General features: G+C 52.1%; 1 long non-coding RNA gene and 1 pseudogene across 1 annotated transcript; one reads left to right on the forward strand and one right to left on the reverse strand.

Moving 5' to 3' along the window:
• LOC120381421 overlaps positions 1-26,907 on the reverse strand; it is a 429,094-nt pseudogene that overhangs the window by 152,477 nt on the left and 249,710 nt on the right.
• On the forward strand, positions 5,708-16,057 carry LOC120381487. The gene is made up of 3 exons (XR_005588086.1): positions 5,708-5,757; positions 15,501-15,582; positions 15,921-16,057. It is a non-coding gene; the product is annotated as an uncharacterized LOC120381487 (long non-coding RNA).

The following is a 26,907-nucleotide window of genomic DNA, read 5'->3' on the forward strand; positions in this document are numbered from 1 at the left end:
CAGGGGGTGGTTGTGATGTGCCCAGCCCTGAGGCTGTGGGTCCTGGAGGTGGGTATTGCTGGGGGCCGTTGGCTGCAGAACAGCCGGGGTGGGCGTCTCTTGGGGAGGCGGGACAGGGGGTTAGAGGGAGCCTGGTGCTGTGCCAGGAGCTCCGTCTGGGCTTCCCCGGCTGGCTCCTGGCATCGCTGCCGTGCCCAGTGCACAGAGCTGGGGGAGGGGATCCCTGGCACTAGGTCAGGGGATGCCAGGGAAGCAGAGTGAGGGGTCCCACTGTAAAGCATCAGGGGGTCCCGCTGGGTGGAGGAGGGGGTCCCAGACAAATGGCAGGGCAGATCCTGCTTGGTGGTAGTGTGCGGGGCGGGTCCTAGGCAGGCAGTGAGGGACTGAGTTCCCAGTAGGCAAGTCTCTGGCTGCTAGGGGCTCTTGGTGGGGGGAACCCTTTGGGATTCCCAACCTGACAGTCATGGTCTGGTGGGGCTTCCCTGGCCGGTGGGGCTTTGAGGGGTATCTGAGGTCCCTGGCTGGGGACTCTGGGGGCTGCGTCCCAGAGAATAGCTGCTGGGCCCCTGGCTGTGGGAACTTCTACTAACCATGATCCTTCTCTCTGATCAACTCGTGTCAGAGTCCTGGCTCCCAGCACTGCCGGGCATTCCCCAGTCACATGCCCTGTCACTGTGATAACTTTCTGTCCACTTATCAGTCACTGTTCGTGTGAAATCACAGATTTTGCTTTTCTCCTCTTTTTAAAACTGCAGGAACTTTTGGTTCAGTTTAGAAAATTTGTGCCCCCCAGTCCTGAGAGCAGCTAGGGGGCATCACGGTGAGAGAACAAAGAGGGACCCCTTGTCTCTCCCAGCAGATCCATCACACAGCTACTAGCCAGAGGCTGATACAACCCCATGGTGGGGAACCCAACACCCTCCCCACTGCCAGCAGCTGGATGTGAGGGGCTGGGACATCTTCCCTACACCTCCCTGGTGGGTGCCCCCTTTCCATGTCACACCAGCCTCTGACTAGCAGGCTGAGGATTCAGCACTGGAAGTCTGGTCAGTTTTCCCAGCCCTGCCCAGGGGGTTGGTTTCTCTATTTCCTGTTTCACAAATTAGGGAATTTTCTCCCCCAACACCCAAGTGTTTGTTCTGAGGATCTAGGCCCCAATTAAACAAGTCCCAGCAGGTTTGTCACACACTGTCCCACTCCCTTTCCTCACTCAGGGTATTCCCTGCCCCTCCAGCCCTAACTCCCAGAAGTTGCCACCTCTTCAGTAGTTCCTGCCCCTCCCCCTCCAGCAGGAACCCACCAGCAACCCCCCAATGACCCCTACCTGAGCTGGCGCCACTGCAGCTGGAGAAGCCCCCCTGGCCAGGCACAGAGGGGTTAATGCCTTCCTGTGCCCTGCAATCCTCCCCACCCCGCCTCCCAGCTGCTCCAGACCCTCTCTGTGCCCGCAACCCCACCCCCGGGCTGCAGCGCCGCCAGGGCGGGCTGCAGCAGCTGGGATCCAGCTGACACCCAATGCAGGGGCTGGGGGTGGGGAGCTGCAACCAGCCCCTGGCCCCGCTTTCTCCTGGGGAGCCCCGGCCCTCTCCTGCCCTCCGGGCTGAGGCGGGTCCCCACGTGTCCCACCCCGCGTGGGGCCTGGGGCGGGCCAGGCCTGGGAGGAGCCGCTTCCCGCCGCCTCGGCCCTGCCCCGCCCCTTGTGTGGCAGCGGGCCATGGCTGGGGCCGAAGCGCAGCACGGGGCTCCTGCAGCCCGCGGGCAGCGCGGTGGGGCCGGGAGCAGCGCGGGCGGGCAGGGCCGGGGTTGGGCGGTGCGGTTATTACCTGGGTCACAAGCCCCCAGCTCTGCCGCCCCGGGAAAAAGTGGGGTCTGAGAGGCACCTGCTGGGAGAGGGGCGGGCCGGGGAAAGGATGAGCGGTGGGGAGAGGGTCAGGCTGGCCCCGGGGACCTCCCTTACCTGGGCTGGAGAGAGCGGAAGCGCCCTGGGGCAGGCTGGGAGATGTAGTTCCTGACTCTCCCTGGACCGGAAGTGACGTTGTGGGAGAGACCAAGCCGAGTTGCAACGCGCGCTGGCCCCTGCGGCTCTGCCTGGCTCGCTGGGCCGTTGGAGCCTCCCGGCCGGAGAAGGGTTGGTGCCGTTGGAGCTCTGGGCATGTGCAGATCGCGCGGAGAGCCCTTCATTAACCCCGTGCCCGCCCAGGCCCTGCCCCGCTGAGCCGCCTGGCCGCCCGGCTCCGCCCGCCCGCTGCAGAGCTGCAGCCTCCAGGTCCCGGAGCGAGCCCCGGGCGGGCGGGCGGTGACTCTGCCCCAGTGCCCGGTGGGGACCCGCATCTCGCAGCGCCGGGATCTGCTCCTGGGGCAGCGCGCTGGGGCTCGGAGCTGCTGCCCCGCAGGAGCCCAGCGCCCCGGGCCCGGCCAGGCTCTGCCCTGGGGCCCGCGGGGGTGCCGGGAGGCCCGGCCCCACTGGGGTCCCTGCGTGGGCGGGGCTGGGGGAAAATGTCGGTGCAGCCCGACATGGCCGGATTTACCGCTGCCCTCCCGTGGGGACCCCTCCTCCCCGCCCTGCCCCTTTCTCCTAGAGAGCCACGAGCAGCGCCCAGGTGACCCCTCCCCAACCCCTGAGAAGTTCCCTGTTCCCCGATTGTGCCCCATTTTCTCTCCCCTTCGCCAGTGGCCAGTTCAGGTCTCAGGTTTGGGGGGTTTCCCCCATTTCCACCTGCAGGGATTTGTCCTTGTGCGGGTGGGAAATGGTTCCCCCGAGGGATTCCTGAGCTGGGCAGAGGGTGAATGGGCAGAGGCTGGGGGGGCCCTGAGACAGGGACACCTCTGGGCTGCGCCGGGGGGGCCACTCTCTGCTGGCAACGTGGCCTGGGAAGGGCCAGGAAGGGGAGGGAGGAGCAAGTGTCCCCCATGGAGACGGCCCAGCCCCAGGTTTCCCAGTCCAGCTACTCCCCAGCACCTGCTGGCCCTGTGAGTGTGAGGCAAGAAGAATCCATCTCATTCTGTTGTTGATTGAATATCCCTGTATAATCCCCTCCAATTTCTCCTCCTTTCTCTTGAACTGTTAAATGCTGACGTAAAATCTCCCAGATGTTGGTGCTTCTGTCTCACATTAGCAAATATTTAGTTTGTGCCCCATTTTCTCCTCAGTTCTGAAATACTGATATCGAATTCTCAAAAATCTTCCCGCTTTTCTCCAGGTGTGTGACTGAGATCAGGGCTCTTATTGTACTGAGCGTGGCCCTGTTCTGACAGCTGCTGCAGAGACCCCAACTGAGATCTGGGCCCTGTTCTGCCAGGCGCTGAAGAGACCCCAGGTGAGATCAGACCCCACTGTTGTGCCAGGTAAAACTGAGACCTGACCGAGATCACAGCCCCCTTGTGCCAGGCAGCGAACGATCTGCACTCCAAACCGCTGCCTCCATTGTGCTGGGCACTTCAGAGACCTCGACTGAGATCTGTGTCCCCTGGGCCTGGCCCTGCACTGACCCTGACCCAGATCACGTAGCACCACTGTACTGGGCACTGCACAGACCCTGACAGAGATCCTGCCCCCACATTTTGCCAGATGCTGCAGGGGCCCTAAACAAAATCCGGGATCCTGTAATGCTGGGAGTTGCAGAGTCCCCGACTGAGGTCAGGCCCCTGTTGCGCAGGGCTATGCACAGACACTGACCAAGATCAGGGTCCCCATTGTGACAGTTGCAGCACAGACACCAAGGGTATCTCTACCCTGCCGTTAAACCCCCCCAGCTGGCCCATGCCAGGTGACTCAGGCTCACGGGCTCAGGCGAGGGGGCTGTTTAATTGCAGCATAGATGTTTGGGCTCGGGCTGGAGCCAGGCTGTAGGACCCTGCGAGGTGGGAGGGTGCCAGACCTTGGGCTGCAGCCCCAGCCGGAACATGGACACCACAATTAAACAGCCCCACAGCCTGAGCCGTGTGAGCCCAAGTCAGCGGGCACGGGCCAGCCGCCGGTGTCTGACTGCAGTGTGGACATGCCCACAGGGACAGAGAGGCCTTGCCACAAAAAGCTCAAAGGCTAAATAGGCAATTATTCACAGCAATAAGATTTACAGATCCATTTGTGCACCAGAGTCCAGATAGCAGCATGTGTATGTGTGTAGTTTGGTTGGGGCTGGTGTAATTGTGCCCCCAGAAATATGTACATTTCCAGCAAAACCCCTCCTACACAGTACACCCAATTGTCCACCCCTTGCCATAGGCCATTGATCCTGCTCCTGCATAGTCATAGGAGAGGGGCACGGCCAAATATTTCCTTTGATGTGCACCATTTTTTACACCCCTCCATTGATTCCCAGTGAGCTCCTCCCCTGCTCATTATTCCCATAGGGCTTGTAGGGCCCACCTTAGTTGCCGTTCTATTTCCAGGCACCATAGTAGCCATTACACAGGTGCTGGCCTCCCAGTTGAGCATTTTGCATTCCCATTCACATGTTCCTCTCCCCCCAGGTCAGCCTTTTGAAGCCATCCCCCACCCACATCATGCTAGCAGTAAGACCAACACCACAGACAAACACCACACAACATAGATCCATTGTATTCTGGGTTATTCTTCCGCTGGCGCCAGCATGGTTGTAAAGTGTCTGAAAAACAAAAGAAACAATTTTCACCCCCCTGGTCGGGACAGATTATTTCTTAATAATAATACCAATTCCTTTTACAAATGTCTTTGCTAATTGCAGGGAAAACAGAAGAATTACCTCCAGGCTGTCCTTATTTTGTTCTATAGTCAGGCTAGTGAATTACCCCACTCACTGATCATTTATGAGGTGGCGTGCCTCAGTTTCCCACAGCTTCAGATATCTGCTCTGTACACACACACACACACACACACACACACGCTCCTTAGGGTTAACCTGCCCCCCTTATTTTCAGGCTTGACTTGTTTTTTCACCTCCCTTTTCTGGAGGGCCATAATCTGAGTCTTCTAGGAGCTTGTTTGCTGACCAGATTCATTCATTATTCTCAGGTTCTTTGTGCTGCAAAAGGCAGTTTCCTCCTTCCCCCATCAGCTGGGTATTGCATCCACCCAGAGGCTTTCTTGGCTGGCCTCTGGATTCAAAGCTATCAGCAGCTCAGAGACTGTTTCAAAAGGGACACATTTCACTTCCACCAGGGTTCTTATTGCTGTTCACTTTCATCTTCTGCTCCAAAACACTGCTCAAAAGATCTGAAAAAGAAGCACGATCTACTATGGCTCCTTTTGGAGCCCTAACAGGATTTTAATTAAGTACCATGTTTTGTTTGCATTTCTTTTACCCCTTTTCCAATATACACTGCACCCCCACCACTTGCTAGTCACATTCCCAGACCCCACTGCCAGGACTTTCTCACCCAGCCCCACTCCTTTCCCTGTGAAAAGACATCACCCAGGGCTCCCTGCCGGCCATGTGAGTGTGAGGCAAGAAGAATCCATCCCATTCTGTTGTTGATTCAATATCCCTGTATAATCCTCAAATTTCCCATCTTCTCTCTTCAACTGTTAAATGGTGACACAAAATCTCCCAGATGTTGGTGCTTCTCTTATATTGGCAAATATTTAGTTTGTGCCCCATTTTCTCGTCAGTTCTGAAATACTGATATCTAATGCTCAAAAATCTTCCCCTTTCTCTCCAGGTGTGTGACTGAGATCAGGGCTCTTATCGCACTGAGCGTGGCCCTGTTCTGACAGCTGCTGCAGAGACCCCAAGTGAGATCTGGGCCCTGTTCTGCCAGGCGCTGAAGAGACCTGAGGTGAGATCAGACCCCACTGTTGTGCCAGGTAAAACTGAGACCTGGACCGAGATCACGGCCCCACTTGTCGCAGGCAGCAAACGATCATGACCCAAACTGCTGCCTCCATTGTGCTGGGCACTTCAGAGACCTCGACTGAGATCTGTGTCCCCTGGGTTTGGCACTGCACTGTCCCCAACCAGATCACGCCGCACCGTTGTACTGGCTGAAGGCCTTAGCCTGTCACAGTAAGAGAAGGCCATTCCACAGACAGCGATCTTTGATTCCTTCTTTATACCTCTATAACTAGCTAAGTGATAAGAATACACCTACATTCTAAAGTACAGGCCTTTGTAGACAGGCCTGAATATCTATATCCTAACACTTGGTTCTGCCTCAGCACAGGGGCTGGAGTAGACGCCTCTCCAGATCCCTTCCAGGCGCATACTGAAATAATTCTCTTTGTGCTGTGTCCTGTTCTACGCTGAGCTGTTTTGCATGGTGCCATTTGGAACTGTGATTGCCCCATGTTGTGTTCCATAGTTTTATGGTGCATTGTTTTGCCTCAACTTGTTTGGTGTCTGTGTTGTGTTGATTTGAGTTCACCTATTTTGCATTGTGTACTTTTGTCCTAAGGTGTGTTAGTTTGCATTGTGTTGCTTTCTTCTCCTTAGTATTGTGTCATTTTATGCTGTGCAATGTAGGTTTTTGTTTTGTTGTTGTTTTTTGAATGGCCTGACATCATGTTGTCGTGCGGTTTTTCTCTGTATGTTGTTTTATATGTATATATTTCATGGCATCCTAGACATGTAGGGCTAGATAGGACCTCAAGATGTCATCAAGTCCAGCTCTCTCTGCCAAGGCAGGACCAAGTATATGTAGATTGTCTCTGACAGAGCTTTGTCCTACTTGTTCTTAAAAACTTCCAGGGACAGAGACTCCCCAGCCCCCCTTGTAAGACTATTCCAGAGCTGACCTGCCTTAGCTCTGGGGATACCCACACAGACTGTAGTGGTGAGCAGCTCTGGAGAGAGAGGAGACCCCAGTGAGTGGGCAGCTGGGTAAAGAGACTGAAGTTGGGAGGAAAAACATTGACGTGGCCAAGGTCACCCAGGCTGTCCGTGATGGAGCTAGAACTAGAGCCCAGTTCTAGTGCCACCGTACTGCTGTTTTGGGCACTGAAGGTCTCTGCCACCCTGGTGTTTTAGGCAGTGGTGAAAACCCTTCAGACAGACAGAATTTACACTAGTGCGCTCTGGCACTGGTGCACCATGTCCCTGTTTGAAGGCTTGCAGGAGATGGGGGCAGTGACCTCCTGAGGCCTGGGGCTGGCTGAACAGTGCAGCTGGGAAGGAGGGGCAGCAGTGAGTGCTGGAGGTATGAGCCAGGAGCACAGCCCCACAGGGCTGGACACTGACTTCTCCTGACCCAGGGGACACCCCCCAGCTGTGTGCAGGGACCGCAGCTGAGCTGCCTTCCAAGACAGCCTGTGCATCCATGGACAAACCACCTCGTCCTGCAGCCTAATACCGTGGGGTCTGGGGACCTTTCCCAGCTGCGGGGGACGGGGCTCTGGCGTTACCGGGGTCTGTTCCTGGCGCTGGCCCTGACCTGCTTGGTGACCTGGGGGAAGTCACAGCCCCTCTCTGTTTTCCTCCTCCCCATTGTCTACTTGGATTGTGATCTCTTTGGGGCAAGGACTGTCCTCTGTCTGTGCCGTGCCCAGCAGAATGGGGCTGCTGATCTCAGTCAGGTTCTCTGCCATGTGCTGCACGATGGGGCCCTGATCTCCATCAGTGTCTGTGCAACGCAAGGCACAGTTGATAGACTCACAGACTTGAAGGGCAGAAGGTAGAGGTGTATTTCAGATGAGGTCTCGTCGGTGCCTTGTATAACAGCACTAACCCTTTCATGTGTCTGCTGGAAATACCTCACCTGATGTATCCTAGGACTGCATTAACCTATTTCACGGCTGCATTGTATTGGCAGCTCATAATTATCCTGTGATCAACCAATACACCCAGGTCTTTCTCCTCCTCTGTCACTTCCAGTTGATAAATCCCCAGCTTATTGCAAAATTATGCACTTGGGGACTAACAACTAGAATTGGTGCACTATTAATTTTCATCCCATTTTTATTACTCCGGCTTTCAAGGACATGCAGATTTTTTGTATGATTTTCCTGTCCTCCTCCATATTGGCAATCCCTCCCGGCTCTGTGTCCCACTCCCACTTCTTGTGCCAAGATCACTAATAAAAGTGTTGAGTAAGACTGGTCCCAAGACTGATCTGAGGAACTCCACTAGTAACCTCCCTCCAGCCTGACAATTCACCGTTCAATATGACCCCCTTGTAGACTCCCCTTTAACCAATTCTTTATTGACCTTTCGGTTCTCATATTAATCCCCATAGTCTCCAATTTAACGAATAGTTTCCCATGTGGAACTGTATCAAAAGCCTTACTGACGTCCAGATCAGGTTTCTGTGGCACAATCTACCTTTTGTAACACCATGTTTTATTTATTTATAGCGCTGAAGGCTGAGAGGAAGTGTTAGCAGTAGGCTGAGAATGGCCGTGTGGAGGTGAGGGAGGGGATGGCAGACAGTGGGGAGGTGGGGATGGGAGGCGGCATTGGAGGTGTATGTGGGATTGTGTTTTGTAGGAGTCCATGTCTCTGCTCCCTGTGGCCGTGGCTCGTTCTGTACCAAAGCAGCATGTCAGCAGAGCAGACGCACACACCGTAGCTCTGCCTGGAACACGCAGCGTTCACTGCCAGACGGGCTGGGCGATTTTTCAGGGACCCAGCTTGATATGCCTGGCTGGGGTGGGTTCAGTTGGACGGGGGTTTGGGGCTCTGATAGTTTGCGATGTTCCTTTTTGCATAGTCAGTTCTTTCCATTTATTCTTTTCCCCCCACCTATGCCAGGTGCCGCTCCCTTCGTAACTTGCTTCGGTTATTTCACTTCCAGTTTTTAAATGGGATCTAAGAATTGCGAAGCTGAATGTTGGCCATTTGAATGTTGGCCCAGAGCTGGTAGAACGGTACCTAGTGCGGTCGGCTGTAATGACCAGGTTCCCTACAGCGTTTGTTGTACTCAAAGTACTATACAGGATCTTTTCAGGGGGATTTAAGGCAAAACGCCACATTTATTAGTAATACAGGTATCAATTAATACTCTATGATATGCATATGAGATATATATCACAGTCATGCATTCACACACAGATACACAGACACAAACACACTCCGTCTTGCAACTAGTTGCTCCCCTTAACTGCACTGGCCAGGTGAGTTAGAGGGGAGGGGTGGAGCCGGCTTCTGCCGATCCGGATCGATGTCTGATGGTGACAAGATGAGACCCGGGTCCTCCTGCAAGACACCTCACATTTATAGCAGCTTCCTCTTATGCAAATCTAGACCGGATTCAAAATCTGGGTCTGTGTCCATTGGTCTTTGTGCTGCTTTTCTCTGGGTGTTGTCCCAATGCTGCTCAAAGAGGGTGTTTTCTAAAGAAGGTGCTGGCTTCTAATCCCCGAGGCCGTCAATATGTCTGCTCTTCTTTATTGGGCCCACTTGACAAGTTGTATTGTCCTTGGCTCTGGCTCCCATTCCTCTGCAACTGTTGTCGCTGTCTGGAGGTGGGTGTCTTCCAAGCCTCACTCATTCACACCTCATTCAGTCAATAGGCAATTGATTACAGAGTGGGGAGATCTTATTCTACTTCTAGCAAAAGGCACATGTTTCTTTTACTGTAACTATACTATCCTTAGGGGCTATAACATTTGATACAAAGTTTCCTACCAATTTTCTATATAGGATCTAATACAAAGTTGTATGAAAATAGAGAGGCCCAATGCCAAGTCAGATGAAATACAAAATAATATCATGCAAGATGCAATGTCATAAAGATACTTAATACAGAAAGATACTTAATACAAAATAACACAATGCAACGTCATAAAGATTTATAGAGAGAGTTAATACAGACATTTCTCTACAGCGTTTTCTGGTGGGGCGGATAAAGCAACATCAAAGAGCCAGATGCGCGTTTGAGGGCGAAAGGGCTCGTCAGGTGTTTGCTCTCTAAGGAACATGTCACCGGCCAGGGCCTGCAGTCTGTCAGGAGAGGTGCGCTGGGGTGTATTTAGGAATCTGAAAATAAAAGGTGAAGACGGCTGGGTCACAATATCCAATGAAATCTTGCAAACAATTATACAAATGGACCCTACTGCTGTTAAAACAACATGGTATTAATACTGATTCAAAACTGACATTAAAATTAGGAGAGAAACACATGAGAAATGAACTGACACCTACTTACCATTTCTTACTGCCTAAAATTTTGATACTCCCTCACAGCATTTTTTTTCAAAGCGATGCACAGCACACAGTCAAGTTAATGAATGGAAGCACACCCATTATTGACTGCTTTGTGCTGCATGAGCATCTGATTAAGCACCTAATTACAACTGTACCACTGTAAGTGGAAATGCATCAACCCAGCTTAGCTCCAAGGTGTTTAGATGTGAATGAAAAGTTTCCAAGGCTTTGGCTACACTTAGCGCTGGGAGAGAGCTCTCCCCGCGCTGTCCGTACTCCACCTCCCTGTGGGGATTAACGTACAGCGCTGGGGCTCTGATCACACTGGCGCTTTGCAGCGCCGCACTTGCAGCGCTGGAGAGGGTGTTTTTTCACACCCTGCTGCAGCGCTGCAAATTTGCAAGTGTAGCCAAAGCCCAAATGGGTCACTTGCTGGAGGATTCTCTGCAGCTTGAGGGCTTCAAACCACAATTTGAAGACTTCAGTAACTCAGACGTAGGTTAGGGGTTTGTTATAGAAGTGGATGGGTGGGATTCCGTGGCCTGCTTTGTGCAGGAGGTCAGACTAGATGATCATAATGGGCCCTTCTGACAAAGTCTATGAGTCTACATGGCAGAATGGTTAATGAAGAAAATACACTGAAATGCCTCTACCCAGTCCTGTTGACTTCTTCTCCCAACCCCCCCATGAGTTCTGGTCCCTTGGTCAACTCAGCTCCCAGTCCCCCATCAGCTGTGCCCTCTCCCAGCCTAACCCATTTCTACTGCAATTCTTCACCCTCCTCGTCCAGGCAGGGGGTTGGCGTTGCAGCCCCTAAGGTACCTGCATTAATCACTGTCTCTCATACTGGGGCTATTTAGATTTCAGGGAACGATTCAGAATTACTGACTCTGGGAGGTGGGAGAGAGGAGAGGCTGAGAGAGCGTTTGCTCTTACGGCCACGTTCAACTCTGGTAGCCTCCATGTTACCTCGTCCTTCACCCTCCCCCATGTGTCTCTGCTTATGTCAGTGTCACCTGATCATAATGCCACTGGCTTCAGCAGAGCTCCTAGACAGGAGCTACATCACGAGAGGGTTACGGTACTGAGAGTAAAATACATCACAGGGAGGGTGTAATTATCCTGAAGTGAAACATTCCAGTCTAGGAAGTGAAAGAATTCAAGTACTTCATTACTTAAAATTATGCTTGACAGGCTTGGATTTTTATGAATAAATTGCAGTAAATGTTAATTTCACTGTACACACACACACACACAGATGAAAAAATATTTATATAGGTAATATACAGAAATGGTTCTGGAGAAAGTGGAGTTTGATTTAAGGATATTTACACTGTATATTTTGGGTGTGACATTGACAATTTCTCTTTGAACAGTTCTATGATTTGGCTTTTGGACTCTCAACAGTTACTGTTATTAAATAATTGTCTGACGACCCCCATAACTTCCCACAGCTCTGAACATTGAAATTGTGAACGTTGAAAAAAGGGCTTAAAAATAAATATCGCTATCTATTGAAATTAAAAGAAAGAAATAGACACAATGAATTTTGTCAAACCCACTTAACAGCAATTGCAATATGCTAGGGGATGGAAATTCACAACTAAGGCACCAACCTTAATTCTGCCCTGTAGTGATACCAGGCAATTGCCGTAGGGCTACGAATTAGGCATTTTAGTGTATATCGTTCCAGATTACAAATCGGTATGATCTAAAGACACATGAGATCTTTTCCTCAGGAAATCACCGTCACTGGGTTGTTTCTCTTGGTGGTAATTCCCAGAAGTGAACAGATTAATAACATTTTATCAGTTATGAAGTGGCCATTTCAGATTTCTGGGGAGCGTCTGTTATTTTGCACTAGGTCCTTGGAGAGACGGAATCTTGGTTTCATTTAACTTCTCCATGCTCAGCAGCTTCTGGAATTTGGTTCAAAGTATTTACATGTTTCCTGCCCTGTTCTTAAAAGTGCTGCTTTAGAAAGTGGGGAAGGGCCGAACTGACTGCAGGATCAGTAGCTGAGTCCCTTAGATATTTATAGCTCATCGGAAGGAGGACGGGGATTGGTGGGTGTCTGGGGATTTAATAATAAACACACAAATATCATTCTTCTTAGTGAATTTTCATCTTCTAATTCCCATAACCCACTAATTATCCCTGGCTGCCTCCGGGAGTCTGGGGAGAGAGAACTAGTAAACTCCTGTGGCCAGTGTGGAACCGAAGGCACAAGGATCTTTCAGTGGCTGGCTCAAAGTCACCCAGAGTGAATTTCACTTCACTGGATAAAGCCCTAGTTGCTGAGCTCTGGAGAGGGGTGGGGAGGTGAATTCCATCCCCCATTCTTGAGAATGGACTCCCCTCCAATTCTCACCCTGATCTCAGACACTACCCCAACCTTCCCCTGCAGTGATGGACCCACTTGATGCTGCCAGAGCCATCTGCCATGGGAGCTAGAGAGGACAGAGGCCCAGCTCCAGAACTGCTACCCATGCCCACAGCCCCCAGGCTCTGCTGGAGTTGCCCTATATCTTCCTTACGACTAACCCAGGCCAAGCAGCTGGGGATCTCTTCCTTTTGCCTAGAAACTTTGCCCCCCCAGAGTCCAAGCAGCATACAGATAATCAGTTCCTTCTTCTACAAGGGTTCGCCAGGGCCTGACTCCGGGCGGTGGGGAATCACACCGCTCACTACCCACAGTTGATCCCGGGAATTAGTCCGCCATGGGGTCTCCTCGGTAGCCCTTGCTGTAACCGGCAGAAACCTGGTCAGCCCGGCCCCGGCTCAGGGCGGGGCAACAAACACTGAGTCAGGGGCTCAGGCCCTCAGGCAGGGCTGAGCAGTAACAATAGGTCCCAGCCTTTTCAGGCCAGGGAGAGGGAGAGTCTTCCACCCAGGAGTTGGGTGGCAGGGGGGACGCAGGCCCTCCCACTCCACTGCATCCCAGCCCGGGGCACTAGCAGCAGAAGACCCAGTGCGTAGTCAGTGGGGATCCTGGCCGCAACACACCGACATAGGCTCTGGTAGTGCTGCAGCCAGACTGGGATCGGCTGCCCCCGGGCTATTTCCACACTCCCCCTCGGGCCCAAACTGGGTCTTGGTGTTGGCCTCTGGGGGATCCAGGAGCATGGGTTCTTCGGGGCAGGGGTTGATCGGCAGGCCTGGCAACTCCTCCGGATAGCGGGCGCAGGGCCGGTCTGGCCAGTCTGGGCGGCCGCCTTGGGCTGCGGGGGTTTCCTAGTCATGGGTTCCACTAGGGACGTCTGTCTTCTCCGGCGGCTGGGCTCCTAGTGAGCGCTGAGGGCCGGCCTTTATAGTTCTGGGTCGCCGCCTGACCCTCTGAGGGGTGAGCTCAGCGCTCCCTTGCTCTGCCCACTCCAGCCTCCGGATGGGCTCTTCCCCCTCTGGGGCGGCGGGGAGCCACACCGCCTCACTACATTTCTGTATGGGGTTTTTTACCCCCTTCCTGCCATGTGATCTGATCTGTAAACTCAGCTACTGGGAAGTCAAGAGCACAACAACAGTCTTGTGTCTTCTTTAACATCCCGTAATGGTCCATCTGGTGTTGATGGACCTTTCCTGCCAGGCAGGGTGTAATGGATTCTGTTGCCAATCAGCACTTCACATAGGTAAAGTCTCTCTCCTCTGGTGATTTACAGAGCCACAGAGGCTCACAATACAACTAGTCAGATATTATCCCAGGCAGCAACTCACAAGCATTTAATGAAGTCTAAACATGTTCTTATAATCCTAATACCTGTTTTAACAATACTAACACAGGTGAGTCAGACTGATTCCAGCGATGCGTTTGTCCCTGTTCAATGAAGACATGGGGCTTTTGCAAGAGCTAACACCTCATCTGCCAGTGTCACAGGCAGGCTGGGCAGGGATGGTGTCTCTAGCCTCTGTTTGCCAGAAGCTGGGAATGGGTGACAGGGGATGGATCAGTTGATGGTTACCTTTTCTGTTCATTCCCTCTGAAGCACCTGGCATTGGCCACTTAGCTAGATGGACCATTGGTCTGAGGCAGTGGGCAGCTCTTATGTTCACAGTCTGTATGAGGAGTATCTACTCATTGGGACTCACTGGGGAGCCACAGAAAGGAACAAGATGTGCTGAGGCAAGAAGGCCCAGTCTCAGCGCCCCTGGGGTCACGCTTGTCAAAAGCTAAAACTAGGCCCAGCCCATGAAAGGGGCACTCCCAGGAGAGACTGGATAAAGGCTGGAGCATCCAACAACTTAGTTAACCTGAGAGAGCTGCCTTGGGGACAGTGACAGGGAGAATCCCCAGAGTGACTCCTTTGGTTCTGCTTTTCTGGCCTCTGATTGATAGAATCATAGAACTGGAAGGGACCTTGAGAGGTAGCTAGGCCAGTCCCCTGCCCTCAAGGGAGGACTAAGTATTATCTAGACCATCCCTGACAGGTGTTTGTCCAGCCTGCTCTTAAAAATCCCCAGTGATGGAGATTCCAGAACCCCCCTAGGCAATTTATTCCAGTACTTAACAACTCTGACAGTTAGGAAGGTTTTTTTTCCTAATCTCCATCCTAAACCGCCCTTGCTGCAATTTAAGCCCATTGCTTCTTATCCTATCCTCAGAGGTTAAAAATGAACAATTTTTCTCCCACATCTTTGTAACAACCTTTTATGTGCTTGAAAACTCTGATCATGTCCCTTCTCAGTCTTCTCTTCTCCAAACTAAACAAACACAATGTTTTCAATCTTCCCTCCTAGGTCATGTTTTCTAGTTCTTTGATCATTTTTTTGCTCTTCTCTGACTTTCTGCAATTTGTCCACATCTTTCCTGAAATGTGGCACCCGTAACTGGACACAGTACTCCAGTTGTGGCCTAATTAGTTCGAAGTAGAGCAGAAGAATGACATCTCGTGTCTTGCTCACAGTACTCCTGCTAATATATCCCAGAATGTTTTCTTTTTTTGCAACAGCGTTACACTGTTGACTCATATTTAGCTTGTGATCCACTATGACCCCCAGATCCCTTTCCGCAGCACTCCTTCCTAGGCAGTCATTTCCCATTTTGTATGTGTGCAACTGATTGTTCCTTCCTAAGTGGAGTACTTTGGATTTGTCCTTATTGAATTTCATCCTATTTACTTCAGACCATTTCTCCAGTTTGTCCAGATCATTTTGAATTTTAATCCTATCCTCCAAAGCAGTTGCAGCCCCTCCCATTTTGGTCTCATCCGCAAACTTGATAAGTGTAACACAGAGACTCTGCTACTGGGAGGGTTTCAGAGGGTGTCAGAGGGTTACACCCTGGTAGGAGGGGCCTAGACCTGTACTGGAATAAGGTCACTTTGTGCTTCAGAGTGTGGCAGAACCTAGAATGTCCGTTAGCAGGGAAAAATCCTGGAGGGAATCGGCTTGTGGAATGGACAAAAGCCCCGTCTGAATTCTCTCACATTGCCCTTCTCGCCCTGACAGGCTACAAAATAACGTCCACGTTTGTTCCAGATTATCCCATCCTCCCAGGGGGAAGGAAATGGCTGCAATGGAGCTGGCTCAGGTAAGAGATTATCAGGGAGCTGGTGGTGGGCTCTGCTTGGAGGGAGAGGAGCAGTAAAGGCATAGGAAGGTGGTTGCTGCTACAGGTGGTGGGAGGCAGGAAATAACAGGATGTTACCAACCCGCTGAGACTTGTGTAATCTAGGGTGTGATGGGTTGTCACCCTGGGGTGCAGTCTGGGGAGGTTCTGGGAACATTGAAGGGAGTTTCACAAGGAGTTCTCCAGGTGAAGGAGGACCTGTTATCTTGTCCGTCACAGAGGCATGTAGACTTCCCTTATCACTACCGCTTCAGACTGCCTTGAGCAGTTAGCTGACTGTTACACATTTTGTTTTGCAGCTACTTAGGTTGGTTAAAGTTCATCATGGAGGAGCCTTGGTTCACTTAGGCCTAGAGCAGGGGGGCTTCATTGACACTGTTGGTCTTCCACCCCCCCGAGTTACCTAGAGTTATGCCTAGTGACACCAACATGTGTGTGTGTGAATGTGTGTGTGTATAGGTATTAGGTATAATGTGTGTATAAGGATTAAAATATTAGTTCTTGGTCATAAATCAATTATCATAATAAATGTGGCATCTTTGTCTTGCCCCTGAAAAGATCCTGTAGTTTTGTCTGTACAACAAAACAGCACCCACTGTGTGCGGGTATTTGATCCTGCTCAAGTAGTCCCCATTGTATAACACTAGCGTTCAGAGGTTCCTGTTGCACACAGTTGGGGTCTATCCAGAGACCCACCCATTTGTCTGCTGACACTTAAACAGAAAAGAAAATTACACAAAAAGCAAAGAAAATTACAGTCTAAGCCAAACTTTTCTACTTCTATTATATTGTCCGCTACGGGGGGGGGGGGGGGCGGGACTGTAAAAATATCAGGACAACCTCAGAGCTTCATCGCACACATGGCTTCCACCCTGAGGAATTACGAACGAGAAGTTCAGTTCCGCTCACACACCTAACGCCCAAATGAACAGAGCAGAAAAACATCAGTAACCGGTTAAACAAAACAGAGCCAAAGCTAAATAGTGCACCAAAACCAAATAGTATTTCCTTATTCTATTAGAGCTCACCTATAATCATGCTATTCTTAACACCTAACACCAACAGTACCAAACAAAGCAAACATAAACTAACAAGGGTAAAACAGATAGATGGTGTAAATTCTGCATTGCTCCCCAATCTTAATTGCTCACCAAACTGTGACAAATTCCTGTTACTAATTTATCCCTCATGTCAGGTGATCAGACCAACAGAGCATATAATCAAATTTTAAAGCTTCATTAAAAATAATAAAACAACAATGGAGAGTGTTGGGAATGCTCCCACATCACTCGGGAAAAATATGAATGCCCCAAGCCTTAAACCACTTTAATACTCACACATGTCTCACTGGGAAGTTAAGCTTTGCAAATATAATTCCAATTCTGTAACTTGTAGTGCCTCTATTTTCCACAAGCAGCTGGGGCTGAAAGCAGTTTTCCTTTGCACTTAGCATAGTCCGCACTAATTCATGACCTTGAAGACAAAACAACTTCTCCTTTATCTCAGGGCTAAGCCGAATTTCAAATTAACCCGTTCCTAGACAAATTGCTCACACTGTGTCAGAGGTTTTTCTCTGTGATTAAAGCTCCACTGAGATATATGATCTTATCTAGATTGAAGGTACCTTCTAATGGGCATTGTTTAAATGAATTTTCACGCGAATACAGATTCCAATCATTTAAATACCTGCAGGTTTTAGGACCATAATGTACGTACATGTAATATGCTGGGGCACCCTTAGGGGGTGAGGTGGAATATTTAGACAGTCCCTTACCCATTTTCCACTTACACACACAGAGAGGGTGTCCTGTCCGTGCTAGCGGCTCAAAAACCAAGGAGATGATCAGACTGTCAGTAGCCCACACAGAAGGGAAAGGGGAGGGAAGATGGGTTCACACACCCCTAGACCCAGGCAGCTTCCTCGCCGGACTATGCCAGGATGAGTCAGCCCACCGTGGGTCGGATCTCCTAAAGATCCACTAGTTACCGGGCTAGCCCGGTAACAGCCACTCACACTGGTGTACACACACACACACCAAGGCCTCCTTTTCTTCCTTTTTCTTTTTCTTTTTAACCTTTTTATCTTTTTTTTTTTTTTTTTTTTAAACCATGATGCATCTTTACCTGGTCCGGACCAATACCATGAGGCGGTATGACAACCCCTCTTGAGGCGGTAAAAACCCCTCAGCACCGGTGCATTCTAATGCATTTACCTATGCATTACCTTATGCATTACCTTATGCATTACCTTATGCATTTCCTTGGCCAACTCAGCAGTTCCCAGTACTGCTATAAACTAACCTTATTGGGGCCTCTCCCCAATACCACTTTGCATCTGATCCTGCTGCACAGTCAATAAGTTCAGATGGCGTGAGCCCAACAGAGAGACAGACGTCCTCAGGGACAGTCCTCCTCCGATACCCCAATAGAGATTTCAAAAGGTCTCATACCTCTCATGTGGCGCCATGGGGTTCGAAGGGGAATGATCCGTAGTAGTTGTCTGTGGGTCCGCATGCGTTGCCATCCTGGACGAGCCCCCAAATTGTCGAAGAAAAACTCAGTTCTCACTTTTTGTTTGGGTGCAGCAAAATCAAATTCTTTATTATTTCTCCAGTAATTACCATGGAGGGAGAGAGTGCCATAGGACACAGGGTCCTGGACAGGTCTCTCAACTGGTAAACAATTACATCAAACCTTTATACCGTTGTTTCAGACAATTTCTAGCAATAATACAGACAGTAAAAAGCAACAAATACATTTTGTTTATACATAAGCTTTTCTGCTATCTCACTAGAAAAACAAGACTGCAAGACTGCACATTGCAAGGTCGTAATAACTTTCACACAATTCACTCTGTCTTACATTATCTTGCTTCCTCACGTCACCAGGGTCACAGTTAACCTAACTCATGCTAACTAACATTCATTAAGATCTCTTCAAAACCTTGTTAATTATTTACTGGCTTCCACACTGGGGTAAGCTTTATGTCTTTGTGCATTCCTTCAATAAGCCACTAACATTGTCTGGCCTCCTCCAACAGAGCACCTTTGAAATACAGAGACATGGTTAATATTTCTAGCCTCAGGTACAAACGTTACATGCATACAGGTTGGATTAACACAGTCAATAGGTCTTAAGTTTTGCAATGATACCTCACATCAGCCATCTTGCATAAAGTATATATTAGCTATGTCATATCCAGATCATAAGCATATTTTCATAAAGACTGTAGAGTATAATGTATGTTTGCTGATCTGCAATAGGAAAGGAGCATGCACCTTTGGGTGCAAACGCCATGACAATAGTGCAGAGCCATGCAAGCTCCATGGTTCTGTGTGAGATGGCAGACAGTGAGGAGGGCCAGGCAGATTTGTGGGTTTAGAAAATACGGTGTAAACATTATGTATACGTTTATGTAGGGGACACATATAACATTAGTGGCTAGTTAACAGTGCGTTCTAAGAAGTTGGATCCCATGGCCGCAACCACCCCTGACTAAGCTGTTTGGTACCCAGCATACACTGCCAAACCAAAGTGTCCCAAAATGCAGTGGGTGGACAGTGGGAGATCTATTCATGGTGCACCTCACTCTGAATCTATACAAGTGGTTCTGGTGAGTACCCTGACGGCTGAGGCAAGGAGTCCAGGAGGCATGCGCACCAGTGACATAGTAATCAGAAAACAACAAGGAGTCCGTGGCACCTTAAAGACTAACATATAAGGTGCCACCGGACTCCTTGTTGTTTTTGTGGATACAGACTAACACGGCTACCTCCTAATACGTGGCATAGAAACCGTAGTGACTCTGTGCTGACATAACTTGAGTTAACCCACCCTTAAAGTGTAGATATGGCCTTAGGTATATTAAATGTTTGGGAGAGGTAACAGGAACAGTCTGGGGTAGACAAAGATTCATTCAGATGTTTCGGCTCAAGGCATTGGAACTGGCCTTACTGCACCCTACAGGCTCAGGAACAAAGAGGCACAAAAAAGATCTCATTTATTTATTACAATGTCTTGACTCAAGGGTGTATAACTCGTGATTTTAGAATTCTTGTGGTTTTCAAGGTATCTTGGGGTTGTAGATGTGTTTCATTATATTTTGAAAGGCAAAACTATGAATGGGTTGAACAAAGAATTAGATAATTCCCTCAGGATAAGTAGACTGGCTATTAGCCAAGATCATCAGGGATGCAGGCCCATGCTCTGCATGTCCCTAAACCGTCCTTTGATTGCCAGATGCTGGGAGTGGGCAATGGGATGGTTCACTGAGTCATTGCCTGGTCTGATCATTCCCTTAGAAGCACCTGGCATTGGCCACTGCCACAAGACAGGATACTAGATTAGGCGGACTATTGGTCTGACCCATGTTGGCAGTTCTAATTTTCTGCAAAAATTACAATAGATTTTTTTTCCAGGGAGAAAGACATTATAGGCGATAGTATCCTGCCTTTATTGAATATTTGAGAATCAAGCTGTACACAACGGCATTTGGAAAAACACTAAGGGCTAGACTGAGGCAAAATAACAGTTGCAAAAATGCAATCCCCAGTGGTGGATTGACTCAAAACAAAGTTTTGACACTAGGCCAGAAATTCTGTCAGCTCTAAAATGAGAAGAAAAAATTAAATTTAAAAATTCAGGGAATTCAGGTTATCCCAGCAGCAGATAAAACAACTTAGGAAACTGATTGGAGACTCTGTGCATTCAGATACAGTGAGAAGGGATTCTTTGTTTCTGAGGGGATCTGTGTAAAATGTTTTACTGAATTAAGTCTCAGGGATTATCTATACTGGCAAGCTAAAGCGCTCGAACTTGCTGGCTCAGGGGTGTGAAAAATCACACACACACATCCCGAGCGCAGCAAGTTTCAGCGCTTTAAAGCGCTAGCGTGGACAGGCTCGGCTCCCAGTGCTCAGAGCGAATCCCCTCGTGGAGGTGGATTACCAGGCGCACCGGCACCCACCGCAGCGCCCTGAACTGTGTAGTGCAGACAGAGCCTCCGTAGGTTGGATCAGACAGAGGGGAGCTGCACTGCCTAGACAGGGGGATGCCTGTGTCTGTAAGAACCAGCCCTGGGAAGCCCCTGCCGAGCGGTGCTGTCTGTGAGAGGGGAAATTAAAATAAAACCTGCTTTGCCCCCCACCGTTTTTGCAAACACTGGGGTCACTGCTGCCCCCTGTGCCCCGCCTGTGCTGGGTTTTGCCCTTAGTCACCCTCTGCCAGAGCCTCACTCCTGGGCTTCACTCCTGCTCCTCCCCCCAGCCCTGGTTTTGTCCCTTAGCCCCTCTCCTGCCCCTGCCTCCAGCTGCCTGACCCCCCGGCCGGGCAAGTCCCGCCCCCTGTCACTCTCCCCGCCCTGCTCCAGCCCCTGGAACGAGCAGAATGTTGAGCTGATATGGGCAGGGGGAAGGGCAGCGGCTTCAGCGGCTGTCACTGAGCATGCGCAGTGCCCGGGAGCGGCTCATGGCTGCGGGAGGCGCGTTAATACGCTGCCCGGGGGCTCCTGAGTCTGATGGTTCAGCAGCCCCTGCCCCGCCCCGCTTCCCTGGGGGCCCTGCCTCTGGGCTGAGGCGGGTCCCGCGTGTCCCATCCCCTTCGTGGGGCCCGGGGTGGGGCCAGGCCCAGGCCTGGGAGGAGCCGCCCTTCGGCCCCGCCCGCCCCTTTGTGCGGCAGCGGGCCATGGCCGGGAGCGCAGCGGGGGCTGCTCCAGCCCTGCAGCCCACGGGCAGCGCGGTGGGGCTGGAGGCAGGACACGCGTGGGGCGGACAAGCTCCTGCTGGGGCCGGGCCCGGCTGCCTGGTTCGCCCCTGCCCAGGGCGGGTCCCCAAGCCCGCGTGGCCGGAGCGGGGCTGCCCGGGCGATGGAGCCCGGGTGTGGCTGGGCCGGGAGCTGCAGGAGGGGCCGGAGCGCGGCTCGGCTGCAGAGCTCAGAGCCCAGGCTGGGCCCGGGGCGGATCTGGGGTGTCAGAGCCTGGCGGGGGCGGCTGGGGATGGGGTTGTGGGCGAGCTGGGAGTGCACTGGGGGTCCAGGGCTGTGGGGAGCGGCTGGGGATGGGGTTGTGGGGAGCTGGGAGTTTGGGGTGCGCTGGGGCTAGGGGAGCTGGGAGTTGGGGGTGCGCTGGGGGAGCGGTTGGGGATGGGGCTGTGGGGGAGCTGGGAGTTTGGGGTGCGCTGGGGGGAGCGGTTGGGGATGGGGCTGTGGGGGAGCTGGGAGCTGGGAGTTTGGGGTGCGCTGGGGGGGAGCGGCTGGGGGCTGGGGGAGCTGGGAGTTTGGGGTGTGCTGGGGGTCAGGCTGGGGATGTTTCCGGGGCTCCATGTTCCGATCTGGCCCTGCAGGAGCGTGGGGGGCTGGCGCGGGGGAAAGTGGGGGACTGTCTGAAGTTGGCTGCTTGGGATGTGGGTGAGGCCCCGGGGAGCTGGGGTTGGGCTGCACCCTGTCACTGCAGACTGGGGCCCTGCGTTTCCTCTGGAAAAGCTGCTCCCTGTTTCACCAGCTCCTCTCAGTCTGAGTCCCAGGGACCCTGCACAGGCCTCTGCAGGGCAGGACGGGCCCTGAAATCTGGCAGCTGGGATGTTTGCAGCAGTTTCTAACCCTCCTTCCTCTGCTTCTTCCAGGAGGCCCCACAAAAGCATCTGGCCCCTCTGGGAAAAGAGAGAGAAGCAGCCAAAGCCGAGGAGGAGCGGCAGAGCGAGGAGCTGCTGGTAGGTGCCCAGAGCCCCCCGCCACTTAGGTTTGCCTGGCATAAGAATGACATGGTGAGTGCAGGGCCCACGCTGCCAGCCTCAGCCAGGGACCCATCCCCACTGGAGCCCAGGGAGCCTGCAGGGTCAGACATGGGGGTAACATGATGCCCTTAGGATGCAGGAGGCTGCTGGGCAGGAGAGAGTCAGTCTGTGTTAGCCCAGAGCCCCTGCCCACAGGCTGTCTGGATGTCACAGTGACCAGGATCCTTTCTAGCTCCTGGGGGATGAGGAGGAAGGAGATGAAATGTGGGCTGCAGAGATGGAGGATTTCTCAGTGCAAGTTGATGAGGTTTTGGAGAGAAGTGTCCCTCCTGTAGGTGATGTACAGCTCACCCCGGTCCTGATCCCTCCTCCCTTCCCGGGATAAATGCTGCCAGGTGCGCAGTGTACCTGCTGTTTGTCGGCAGGAGAGAAGTGCCAGTGTAGACAAAGCCTGAGACTGTTAATCTTGGAGAAGAGACGACTAAGGGGGGATATGGTAGAGGTCTATAAAATCATGACTTGTGTGGCGAAAGTAAATAAGGAAGTGTTATTTCCTCCTCATAACACAAGAACTAGGGGTCATCCAGTGAAATGAATAGGCAGCAGGTTTAAAACAAACAAAAGGAAGTATTTCTTCACCCAACCAACCTGTACTGAAGGGCAGGATGGGCCCTGTTGGTTGGGAGTGTTTCTTCACACAGTCAACCTGGGGAACCCCTTGCCAGGGGATGCTGTAAAGGCCAAGACACTAACAGGGTTCTAAAAAGAACTAGAGAAGTGCATGGAGGACAGGTCCCTTAGGGGCTATTAGCTAGGATGAGTGGGATGGTGTCCCTAGCCTCTGTTTGCCAGAAGCTGGGAATGGGCAACAGGGGATGAATCACTTGATTCCCTGTTCTGTTCATTCCTCTGAGGCACCTGGCATTGGCCACTGTCAGAAGACAGGATACCGGGCTAGATGGGCCTTGGTCTGATCCAGTCTGGCCATTCATATGTTCTATGTTCCCCTGTTACTGAGCCGCCTCTCCTGTTGCAGAAACAGACGGCAGCCGAGAGGCAGAAGATCGTCTGGGAGTGGCAGGAGCTGCGAGGGTTTCTGGAGGAGCAGGAGCAGCGGCTGCTGGCCCGGCTGGAGGAGCTGGAGGGAGCCATTGTCCAGAGAAGGGATGAGGGCGTCTGCAGCCTGTCCTGGCAGATTTCTCTGCTCAGCGAGAGGGGAGGAGAGAAGGGGCAGCAGCCGCTGAGCCAACCCCTGCAGGTCAGGCTGTCATTGCAATGATCAGCACGCAATCTCTAGGCGCTTCTGAGCCCTAGACCCCAAAGCCCTTTACAGAGTGGGGTCAGGGGCATTATCCCTATGGGACAAATGGGGAAAGTGAGGCAGAGGGAGGGGCAGAGCCCTGCCCAAGGTCACCCAGTGAGTCTGGCAGCGGCGCCAGGGATGGGCCCTGGGAGTCCTGGATGCTGCAGCCCCAAGACCTTCTCTCCTGGAAATGTCTCTCTGCATTTGCACTTGGAGGGTGAAATCCCCTCCCCCACCATGCTGAGGTCCCGAGCCAGGCTCAAGGCCCCTGTCACTGCAGGTTAATGGGTTTAGTGGGGCCAGGGGCCTTCTGGGTCTCTCAGCCCTGGGGGGAATTTGATTCTCAATGCAGAGAAATATCTTCTGCCTGTAAAGTGCCTGGGGAGAAGATTTCCACAGTGGGACCTGCCCGCAGGGATTGCTGGGGCTGCGTAGGGGAAAGTCCCTGATTGGGGGGCAGCAGCTCTGGGAATGTAAATCTGAAATTCCCCTACTGCCCGAGGCCTCAATGGTGACCCCTGCAGAGCAGGAGGCCTCCCCACCCAGGGACACTCCCCCTGACGGCCTCCTCTTTCTCTCCTTTGTAGGGTGCTGGGAGCACTGGGGGCAGGTAAGTTCTGGGCTCCATTTCGCTCCCCCTCATGGGCCGTTAGGTTTGATACCTGCACTGAGTAGGAAGCTGCCCCCTGCCCTGGGAGCGTGTGATTCTGTCTCCCCTAGTGGCTGACTCGGGTAGGAGACGAGCCGGTTACTGTCTGGTCGCTCATGAGGTCACAGCAGGGCTGCTAGACCCAGGGCCGATGGGACAGACCAGGCCTGTCTCCTGGACTGACGTGGCCGCGTCACGTACTCAGAGGGCGCAGAATCTCAGCTTTCACATTTGTTAAAGTGAGTTGCCAGCCCGCAGCACCTCCCCAGTGTAAACAGAGACAGTGTTGCCTTGCTGGGGCTGCCAGCAGCCTGAAGCCGTAGCTCTGAGAGCGTGAACTCTCCTGTCCCCTGTTAATGTCATTGGGGTGTCAGCTGAAATGGCAGGAGTGTTTCCTGGCTGATCACTCGAGCAGGTGGAATGGGGAGAGGGTGGGAGTGAAGCCTTTGTGGGGTGGGAATAGGGGGTTGCTGTAGGGAGGGAAGAACAGAGGAGAGACAACAACAAGGAAGCGAGAGAAAAATGGGGAAAGGAGGGTGGGAAAGGCAGGGAAACACAGGGAAGAACCAGCAGGGCCCTACAGGGTGTCCAGGAAGGGGCTGTTTTCCTCCTGAGTGACACGGAACGTGACAGGCAAAGAACTAAAATTTTATTTCCCATGCGAAGGGCAGATTCCCCCCTTGTTCTTCGTACGTGGGTGTCCCATGGAGAGCAGTGGGTGTTCTGCTGTGACTGGAGCAGGGCACAGAGTCCTAACCTGATGCCCTGGCCACTGGCCGTAACAGACAGGGCACTGTGGCCCTCTCTGCCAAAGGAGCTGGACGCCCCAGCGTTACTGCTTCAGCTGAAGGGTTGGGGGGTTTTGGCATTAAAGGGCCCACGTTCATTCCCTGCTGGAGCCCTAGGCTCTGTCTGTGGCCACTGTCAGCATGTAGGACCTGCCCACTCTTTGGTCTGTGTCTCCTCCCTTTCCACATGATCCCCGTGCTGGTGCCCCTTGTTCCTGCAGTAACCCAGCGTAGGGGGTGGCTCTGCCCCCCACAGAACCAGAGCGTCTCTGAGAAAGCCCCTGAACAATGTCTCCGTTCCTTGCTCGAGTGTCTCCCCTCTTCCCGCCTCTGGGGAGCACAGGGCTGAGGTGACTCACCCTGACATTGACTATCTCAGGCTACAAAGCTCAGATCCAGGTTTTGTGAAGTTTGGGGGTTGCTGGGCTCAGGGTCTGGGGCTCAGGCCTATTTCTCACCCCTCCTTTCCCCAGCAGGGAGGACGGGACGTTTCGGAAGCCAGAGCCGTCATTTGCGGAGCTGGAGAAGAGACTCAGCGATTTCTCTCTGAAAAGTGCCATGTTGCAGGAGGTGCTGCTGGGATTCAAAGGTGAGTTGGAGTCTGGGGGTGGCGTCTCCTCTGGTTAGAGCGACCTGCGCCCTGGGAAGGAGTCAGGGACTCTAGTGATGTCACTGATCCTGGGCACTATCTCACAGCCCAGCTCAGCGAGTCGCCCTTCCCCATGGAACAGCCCTGTGGGGCTGGCTCTGTCTGCAGCGGCTGCGTTATCGGCCTCTGATCTCTGTCACCATCTCGTCGTTAACAGCAGTTCCATTAATAAGCAATGGGGGTTTCTCCATGAATGTGAGGGCCTGAATTCTCACCTCTCCCGTCTTCTCCTTCCCTAGAGACGCTGCGACGGGAGCTGGGGAGCGATACAGGTACGTGTCTGTCTCTGACTGGCAGTGGGGAGATTTCAGCCCAATAACCCTGTTAATGACAGGGGATTGCAGCCTCCAGCAGCTAGAAGCTGAGTAACAATGGGAAGCGATGTTACTTTGTTCTTGCACCACTATATTTTCAACTGACTTGTCTCTTAAATATTTTAGCTCAGGGATCAGCAACCTTTGGCATGCGGCTCACCAGAGTAAGCACCCTGGCAGGCTGGGACAGTTTGTTTACCTGCGATGTTGGCAGGTTTGCCCGATCGCGGCTCCCACTAGCCACAGTTTGTCACTCCAGACCAATGGAGGCAGCGGAAGTGGCAGGCAGCACATCCTTCAGCCTGCGCCGCTTCCTGCATCTCCCATTGGCCTGCGACGGCAGACCGCGCCAGTGGGAGCTGCAATCAGCCGACCCGTGGACGTGGCAAGTAAAGAAACTGGCCCGGCCCACCAGGGTATGTGGATTGGAGTTTCCCCAAGGTCCTTTAAGTGTTTCTTGATTGGGCACTTGATTTGCAAATTCCTTTCTGAAGAAGCTGATCTAATGCTTTACTAAGGCTACTTCAGAATCAAAACACACTGATGTACAAGAACGTAGCCAATATTCATAACTTTAACTGCAAAAATGATACGCCCACACAGGTAGTATCATCATCAGGAGCAAATTATAACCTTTTCATAGACACCTTACACGACAACCGTTGTACAACATTTGCTGCAAATATATAAGTGGTTGCACCAATGAACTATACAGTCACAGGTTATATTAATAACATCACAGCCAGGGCTGGTGTTAGGGTAGCAAACAGGGCAACTTCCTGGGGTCCCAGACCCCCACAAAGCTACATTGCTTCAGCCCGGGGGGGTGGGGCTCAGGGGCCCAGACTTCAGCCC

Source organism: Mauremys reevesii, linkage group 14 (genome assembly GCF_016161935.1).
Source record: "Mauremys reevesii isolate NIE-2019 linkage group 14, ASM1616193v1, whole genome shotgun sequence".
NCBI lineage: Eukaryota > Metazoa > Chordata > Testudines > Geoemydidae > Mauremys > Mauremys reevesii.